Source organism: Jaculus jaculus, chromosome 18 (assembly GCF_020740685.1).
Source record: "Jaculus jaculus isolate mJacJac1 chromosome 18, mJacJac1.mat.Y.cur, whole genome shotgun sequence".
Lineage (NCBI taxonomy): Eukaryota > Metazoa > Chordata > Mammalia > Rodentia > Dipodidae > Jaculus > Jaculus jaculus.
Genome location: NC_059119.1, coordinates 31,357,337 through 31,365,667, shown reverse-complemented (window position 1 = coordinate 31,365,667; position 8,331 = coordinate 31,357,337).

Sequence of the window (8,331 nt, the reverse complement as noted above, 5' to 3'; positions counted from 1 at the left end):
AAAGATCTCAGACTAGCTGGGCGTGGTGGTGCATCAGATGCCTTTAATCCCAGCACTCAGGAGGCAGGGGTAAGTGGATCTCCATGAGTTCGAGGCCACCCTGAGACTATATAGTTAATTCCAGGTCAGTCTGGACCAGAGAGACCCTACCTTGAAAAAAAAAAAAAAAAAAAGGTCTCAGACTATGGGAATGTTTGAACATCATTAGGATTGATAAAAATGATGGGGACTTAAAAATTTTTTTTATATATTTATTTATTTTTTTGCCATAGAAAGATTTTTATTTCATCAAATAGGAGCTCCATTAGATAGCTGGTTATCATGTCCTCAGGGATCCAGTTGTTTTTATACTTTTTGATTCCACCTTCCCTGTATACGCTTGTTATTTTCAGTTTTGCACAATGGTTGCTGGAATGCCAGCCAACAGTACCATGTTTTACACCAACAGCTAAGAAGAAAGGTTGATGAGGAAGATGATATAAAAATCAATTAACTCAGCCTTCTTTTAAAGAATTTTCCTAGAAGCCTCATCCAACATCCATTTTGTCTCATAGGCTATAAACTACTTACATGACTAATCTTATTGGCAAAGAAGGATGGGAAATATAAATTTGTTAACCATAAAAATTAAGTATGGTTAACAAGGAAGAAGGAAAGAATAACTAAGGCATAAAACTGTTTTTTCATTACTTCCTACTAAGAATGTTTCTATTGCCTGTGGATAATGGGAATATAGATAATTATGAGAATATTAATAATTAGAATATTTTTACTAGTTGTTTTATGGTGAATATGTATAATAGTGCCAATTGCCCATGTTATAATATCTTACTTTATTGTTTATCATATACAAAGTTGGCTCGAAACAGTCCTCATATGCACATACTGAATTCTTCACAGTAAATCTTCGAAGCACTACTGATACCTCAGCTATATAAGAATATATATATGATATATACTTATATCATATATATGTATATACATACATACATACATGATGGAGAAACTAAGATATACATGGGGAGACTGAGGCACAGGGAGAGTGAATTTCCTGGTGTCACTCATGTAGCAAGTGCTGATGGGGACTTTTAAAGTTGGACTGAATGTATTGCATTTTACTTCATGGATGGCTATCAGTTTATGGGGGCAGGGGAGGAATGTGGTGGTTTGATTCAGGTTAAACTTAGTTGTTCTGAATACTAGGTTCCCAGATGATAGAGACTTGGGAATTAATAACTCCTGGAGGCAGTGTATTGTTGGGGGTGGGCTTATGGGTATTATAGTCAGTTTCCCCTTGCCAGTGTTTGGCACACTCTCCTGCTGATATTGCCCATCTGCTGTGGGCCAGGGGATGAAGTCCACCCTCTGTTCATGCCATCGTTTCCCGTGCCGTCATGGAGCTTCCCCTCAAGTCTGTAAGCCCAAATAACCCTTTTTTCCTACAAGCTGTTCTTGGTCGGGGGTTTTTCTGCCAGCAATGCCAACCTGACTGCAACACTGGGTGAGGGCTCCCTCATGGCAGCTTCCCATGGCTGGCGTCTGGACTGTCCTTGTTGGGGGGGGTGGGGTGGGGGCATGCTTCATGCCTCACTGAGTGTGTGAATTGTGTGACACCTGGCAAGTAAACTGCATCTGAGACCCTGAAGTGGAGATTTTAGTGAATGGAGTGTGATCACTACATATTTTCATTGTTTCATAGATAAATTAAAACATGGACTATTAAGGTGAAAATACTGACAAAAACCCACATCCTATTTTTTCAATGAATTCCTGAGTACCTTGTCCACACAGGATTGGGGGAAGAGTGGGAAGGAGAAAATTCTGGTAGGATTGAGGCATCTCTGCTCCATCCTCAGCAGGATTAGGAATTAAAGAAGCTGCAAGGTCCCAAAAGAACCACACAGGACCTACAGAGACCAGGAGAATACTGTGAGAGATCATGCTGGTAGACTGTCTTGCACAAAAGGGCCTGGGCAGGCCACTCTGGGGAGACTGTGGAGTAAATAACCCCCAACCATCTCCACACACACACACACGGGGCTCAAGAGCATACCAGAAGCTGATGACCAAGGCGTCCCCTAGAATATCACAGGTCAGTGCTGAGTGAGATGTATCTGGTAGGACCTATTTCACGTATCTGAGATGGCAACGCCAATGTGTCTGCTTTGGGGATCTCAGGGACTGAGCCACTGCTGCTCCCTGGAGTCACTTGGTTGGGATTACAAACACAAAGGACCATCTGGACCATTTCTGGTCATAGAAATCTCATTTTCCATAGCTAAAACACAGAAGCAAAGCAAGTGTTCATCACAGATGAATGGATGAGCAATATGTAGTTCATTCCCACATTGAGATACCACTCAGGTCTTAGGGAGAAGGAAATCCTGGTGCACCTTACAACACAGATGAACCTCCAGGACATCACGCATCGTGAAGTAAGCCCCTGGTCACAAAATACCAACACTGTACGGTTCCACTTACGTGAAGCACTTAGAATAGATAAATTTACAGAGATGGTTGCCAGGGACTGGGGGAGGAAGAAGAGAGGGTTGTTCCTGGGGTGTGAAGTTTCAGTTTTACGAAATGAAGAGGTTTAGAGGTGAGTGATTTCACATACTGAATGTACTTAATATCACTGAACTGTATAGTTAAAAATAAATAAATTTTCTGTTATATATTTGTTACCACAGTAAAAGCTATTTAAAAAAATACTCAAGACAAAACAAGGTGCTGGGGGAGAAAAGACATCAACAGTCCTTCTCAGTTGTGGAGCCTGTGCGGTCCACAATCAACCTGCCAGGCAAGACACACCCACTGCTCCAACAATGACATGAATGTTATGGGAGTAACCAATTCCTTTTTAACTGGATTTGAGGCCCGCTGCACATGAGGCAATTTATGCCTGGTCCTGTAAAGCTGGCCAAATGCCTAGGGATAGGGACGCAGGTCCTAGAGGGAGATCTTACCATGGTGGTTATGCTAAACCGGCAGCATGTCAAACTGTCATCTGAATGTCTATATTTGTTCCTAGATTAGTACTAACTGAGGGCTCGATCACTACCACGGACAGTGGTTAATGCAGACATACATAGCTGGGAAAATTGCCAAGAATAAGTGACTAGTGTGTGCTTAGCCTCAAACAGTACACCCACAGCACCCCCTCCAAAGCTCAGGGAAAACCCCACAGAAGAGGGGAAGGAAAGAACGTCAGAGTGGGCAGATTGGGGGGAAGGCTGTAAAAATGCTGTCTTCTGGATACGACATGGCAGTCCCATTCATAAATTTACAGCTGTGGTTTCCCATGCTTTGCCATCAGTGGAGGAGTGGACGTGATGCTCTCTCTCCTAGACTAGTTGATGGCAGCTCATGTTTGCTTGGAGAGGAGGAGTCAGGCTCACCGGTGATGTCGCCGCTGGGAAGTTGCCCATTCCACAGTGAAAACCCTCTACGCTGGATCATGCAAGCACCTCTAATTTTAACTCAATGAGTTAGAAAAACAGGCACGGAAGTTAAATGAGAATTAATGGGGAATAGGAAGGGTGTCTGGAGGAGAGGGAGGAGTGTAAGACTGGGTAATTCGGGGGGGGGGAAGTCATATCAAAAAACATTATATACATGTGTGAACATGCATCAAAAATGGATACATTAAAAAACTCAAAAGAGCCGGGCGTGGTGGCGCACGCCTTTAATCCCAGCACTCGGGAGGCAGAGGTAGGAGGATCGCCGTGAGTTCGAGGCCACCCTGAGACTACAGAGTTAATTCCAGGTCAGCCTGGGCTAGAGCGAGACCCTACCTCAAAAAACCAAAAAAAAAAAAAAAAAAAAAAAAACCAAAAAAACAAAAAACTCAAAAGATTATTCAATTGAGGGAAACAAAATTTGGTAACAAAGACAACCAAGTCTAATATAATAAGGGAAAGTTAGAACAGAGAAAAAGTGAGTTTGTGTAGGATTCAGAAGGCAGAAGCATGAAGAGGAGGGAGCGGGAAGTCAGCTCCACAGAAGGAATGTTCTGCTTCCCATTCACTAAACTGATATTTCTTAAGCACCACTGTGTGCCAAGTACTGGGGATGCAGGTGTGAGCTGGACAAAAGCCCCTCTCAGGGGAGCCATCCAGTGGGCCTGCTCCAAGGTGGGCTTTTCTGTCATTAGAAGAAATCGAGCAACTGTCTCCTGAAAATGCCGTTAATTCCAGATTTATAGTCAGGCGAATTGGATCCAACCCGAGGTTCCTTGTGAAGCTGAGGTGGGGGAGGCGTGCGTCATGAGAGTTACTGCGTTTCTAAGGGGCTCATATGTCTCTTGTCTTAAAAGAGGAGCATGTCTTTCCTCTCTTTGCTCAGCCCTCTCCATCTCTGAAGGAGCCTGTACTGTTTGATTCCAAAGTAATTCTTATGAGAGAACCATGAAAGAGGAGTGTTTTTTTTTTTTTTTGTTGTTGTTGTTTTTTTTTCGAGGTAGGGTCTCACTCTAGCTCAGGCTAACCTGGAATTCATTATGTAGTCTCAGGGTGGCCTCGAACTCATGGCGATCCTCCTACCTCTGCCTCCCGAGTGCTGGGATTAAAGGCGTGCGCCACCATGCCCAGGTGAAAGAGTGTTTTTGCTTAGACCACAGAAACATCCTCCCGGAAAATCTGATGGCTCACAGGTAAAAGCCTCATGATATAGGTGGCCAGGGGTGGAGGGAGTCCAATCTGTGTGCACAACGGTTTCTTGGAATTGGACACCGAACAGAGTCACTAACTATATTTTAGGATTTTAGCAACAACCAACCAATCATTTAAGCTTGTGCCATGCAAGGTCCCTCAAAAGATTACTTTCCCAGTTAATTTTACACTCTAAAATGCGACTTCAGGTGTCTCCAGTATAAATTCAGATAGCTGAGTAAGAAAGAGCTTAGGTTTCAAGCTCTTTTTTTTTTCCATCCTTTATTTATTTATTTTTTTTTAATTTTTAAGGAACTTTATTTGAGAGAGAAATAGATGTAGATAGAGGACAGAGAATGGGCATGCCATGGCCTTCAGCCACTGCAAATGAACTCTTGACACGTGTCACTTTGTGGGTCCTGGGGAATTGAACCTGGGTTCTTTGGCTTTGCAGGCAAGCACCTTAACCACTAAGCCATCTTTCCAGCCCTCCATCCTTTTTTTTTTTTAAATGTGTGTGTGTGTGTGTGTGTGTGTGTGTGTGTGTGTGAGAGAGAGAGAGAGAGAGAGAGAGGAAATGAGGGAGAGAGAGAATTGGCATGCCAGGGCCTCCGCCACTGCAATCAAACTCCAGACGTGTGTGTCACCTTGTGAGACCTTGTGTGTTTGTGTCACCTTGTGTGTCTGGCTTACATGGGACCTGGAGAGTGGAACACGGGTCCTTAGGCTTTGCAGACAAGTGCCTTAACCATTAAGCCACCTCTCCAGCCCAGGTTTCAAGCTCTTTTAACAAGACAAGTGTAGAGAATATCCTCGTTTGTATTGCAGAGGTGTTTGAGGAGAAAAGCCTGCTTGAATTTTCTCACATTCATAACAGGATGGGCTGAGTGACAGGCAGAGAAGGTTCTGGAACATAAAGTAGGCAGGACTTATAGGAACTGAAAGTTAACAGCTTTACTTTGATAACCTCAACATGACCTTGCATTGTTTGGCTTTAAGACTTTTCCTGGATGTGCCCTCCACACTTCTAAGCCTGGGAATTGATCCATGCACATGGAGATATATCATCTTATTAGTATCCCAGGCCTGTGGCTATCAAAAGGAAGATTTTTAGGACTCTTGAGATGTAGTGGTAGTTTATCCACCCATCTTTGCTATATATCTCCTCTGCCAGGAAACATGTGGGGCAGCCCAAAACCACACACACACACACACACACACACACACACACACACACACACACACAAAATCATATATACCATCAGCCTTTGAGAAGCTTTAGACACCTTGGGTTAGAAGTCATAAACCCAGAAAAATAAGCAAAGAAATGAACCATATAAAAGGGGACAATTGATAAATATCAAAGTTAGAATAAATGCCATTAAAGTGGTAGCAGTAGTTGCCCGGTGTGGTGGCCCACGCCTTTAATCCCAGCACTGGGGAGGCAGAGGTAGGAGGATCTCCGTGAGTTCGAGGCCACCCTGAGACTCCATAGTGAATTCCAGGTCAGCCTGGGCTAGAGTGAGACCTTACCTCGAAAAACCAAAAAACAAAACCAAAAGAAAAAAAAAAAGTGGTACCTGTAGTAAATTAAAGAGTGTATTTATAAAAGATAAATTAGCTGGGGCCCCTTGCTTCCTCTTTCTGGGAGGCTGATTATTTCCACCTTTGGAGCTGGGGTTCTGTTAGGCACAGGTAAGGGCCCCAGGCCACTAAGGGTTAAAGCAGGCCTGAGCTGCCAGACGTGGCTAAGGGCTCTGGGCCACAGGAGGTCGCAGCAAGCTTAGACCCCTATAATCTTGGGCTGGCAGGAGTAAGGCGGTTCCCTCCCCCCAAGCCTGCGACACCTGGACGTCCTGATAAGACTTAGGTTTCCCTTTCCTCAGAGCCTTGTGACCTCTTGCCACTTGCCCTGCACGTCTCTATATGTCAATGAATATCAGCCAACAGCCTCTGCCCAGCCAATCCCCCTACCACCCATACCCTAAATCTTTTCCAGCCACTACTTAGACCCTGTGGTCCTTTCCTGCTCACCGTGACATCACTACATGCTAATTAGGCATCGGTGGGACCTTTGAACTAACCAATCCCCTCATGACCCGTTCCTACCCGTACCTCTTCCTGCTCTTTCACAAATGCTCATAAACCCATTCCCCTGTCAAATAAATGAGCTGTTCTCTGAAGCTGTCTCCCCATGGCACTCACTGCTGCTCCAGACACCCCTGGGATACCGAGGCGCCGTGGCCCCAGGACGACCAGGAGCCACAGGGTTCTGTGAATGAGTTTGGGTACAGCTGTGGCCAAGCTGAGATGTCATGGCCTACCTCTTCATGAAGAAGCACTGAGTATCTTTACAACTAATCTCCAAGCAGCACAAGATCAGTGAACACAAACTCCAGGCACTGTTGTAGAAACTCAACACGGTTGTGTCTGGAAGACCCAACCAGTGCACCATCTCAAGATGAGTAAACTTCAATGCAACATGGGCAAAATGAAAAACCAAGGCAATGTGTGTCAGCCCCCCAAGAAGTACAGATCGCAATTGTAGAGGCCCTCTATGAGAGCAACGGAAGGAAACTGCGGACAAAGAACCCAAAGGAATGATGGTAAGTATTTACAAAGAACTTGAGGAGGACATAGAAAAACAGCTGAGTGAGGTCCCAAACAAATTTGAAGAGGCTACAAATAAATATATAAATGAGTCTCTGGGACAACACAGACAATTGAATGACATGAAGTCAAACTGGATATGAAAGTGGAGTTCAGTAAAGGGATAGACATACTGAAGACTATCAAATTGAAATGACATTGGAAATTAAAAGAAAATACAGTAAGTCAAATAAAAAGCTCCATGGAATGTTCAGGCAAACCAATTCTACTTGATATAAAGTCAGACATAAATCCTAACATAGTAGCAGTGGGTGACTTCAATGCCCTACTTTCATCAATAGACAGGTAATTTGGACAAAACTAAGCAGATAAACATTACAGTAAAATGGCATTATAGATGAAATGGACTTAGTAGACATTTATGGAACATCCCATCCAAACACTGAAGAGCACACATTTTTCTCAGCAGCCTGTGGAATTTGCCTAAAATAGGTCACATATTGGGACACAAAGGAAGTACAGTAAAATTGAAACAACTCCTTGCATTCTGACTACAATGCAATAAAGCTAGAAATTAACAACAAATAAAACTACAAAAAATACACAAACTCATAGAGATTATACAACACACTATTGGATTATACTAAGTGAAGTAATCCATGCTCAGAAAGCCAGGTGTCGCATGTTCTCTCTCATATATGGATCCTAGCTACAAATGATTGGACTTCTGGGTGAGTAGGAAGAAAACTCAGTAGCAGAGGCCAGTAAGCTAGAAAGGAGATATGAAGAGAATAGAAAGGGAGGGAGGGGGTACTTAATAGGATGGTATTTATATATATGTATATGTATATGTATATGTATATGTATATGTATATGTATATATATATATGTATGTATGTATGTATATATGTAGAAGAACAGATTAATGGGGGTGAAAAGGCCTAAGTGAGGTCAGGGGAAGAGCTTCAGTAAAGGAAAGGTGGAGGGAGGGCTAATCAAAATCTAAGAGGATATAAATAAGTCATATGAAAACCTGCTTTTTAGGACAATAGAACACTCAGGAGCCATAGAT